Below are 1,152 nucleotides of genomic sequence, written 5' to 3' on the forward strand. Positions count from 1 at the left end.
TGAGTACCTCTTTTTAAAATTCTTTGAATTCTTTTAAATCTTTTAAAAATTCTTTTTTTTATATATATTTTTTCTTCAATTGAGTACTTCTTTCTTTCTTTTTTTTTTTTAATCCCATCATCATTCACCATCACCTTCACACTGTTTTCCTTGTCCTCTGCCAGTCACTCACTGAAATCAAGTCATCTAACATTCTCCTGTAGGATGTTACTGAACACTCAGCAGCAAAGGAAGAGTGAGTGGATTACCAGGAAGTATAAATGCTAGATTGTGGAAGAGAAATTGCGATACATACTTGCTTTGTTCAAGCCTTTTGAGATACCACTTAGCTGTGCATGCATATATTTACATGTATGTTTGTTGTTACCAGCTCAGGAAGGAGTAAATCCTCCTGCTTCTTCTTCTTAGTATCTTATCTCAACATTTAAAATCAGAATTTTTTACTTTTCAAAACTGAGAGTCTTTCTTTTCTTGGACAGTTTTCATTTCACTGGTGGCTGACAGCTGCAGAACTCAGATATCAGAAAGGAAGACACGCTGGGATTCAGAGTGCTCTTTAAAAACACTGAGCAAACTTAGCCTCCACTAACTTGTATGGAAGCAGATGTTCCTCACTAGCTCCTGTGATCAAGCCAGCATTTTCTACATTTAAAAATTACCTTTTTTTCTTTTCCATTTTCTGAATGATTTCTCCTTTCCTTGAGAGTATTTCCTAAAGTGACTAAGGAGGGGAGGAGCATTAGTAACACACTGAAGCAGGGGATGATGCTTGACGTTACCAGGGAACTACTGAGTGGGAAGACACATGGCTGGAACACTACTTGCAGAGATGAGCTTGCCCTAAAGGCCATCAAAAATGGGTCTGCAAGGGAAGAACACCTCCAGGTGTGTGACTGCCACTGTAGCAAGAGGCATGATCATGTCACAGCTGTGAGGATGCTCACAGTACTGATGCTTTAGCTAGCCATGCCCAAAGGGGGGCCATCACTCGAAAACAAGGGCATGGCAGCACAGGAAAAATCTAATTTGGTGTTAGGAGTTCCTCTGACAGTCATCACAGACTAATCAGTGTAGGAACTGGGGTCACAGAAAGCTATCAGGAGTCAATTAAGGAAAAGTAACCTTTGCTGTTTGTGTGTCTTTCAGATCGAA

Source organism: Calypte anna, chromosome 1 (assembly GCF_003957555.1).
Source record: "Calypte anna isolate BGI_N300 chromosome 1, bCalAnn1_v1.p, whole genome shotgun sequence".
Lineage (NCBI taxonomy): Eukaryota > Metazoa > Chordata > Aves > Apodiformes > Trochilidae > Calypte > Calypte anna.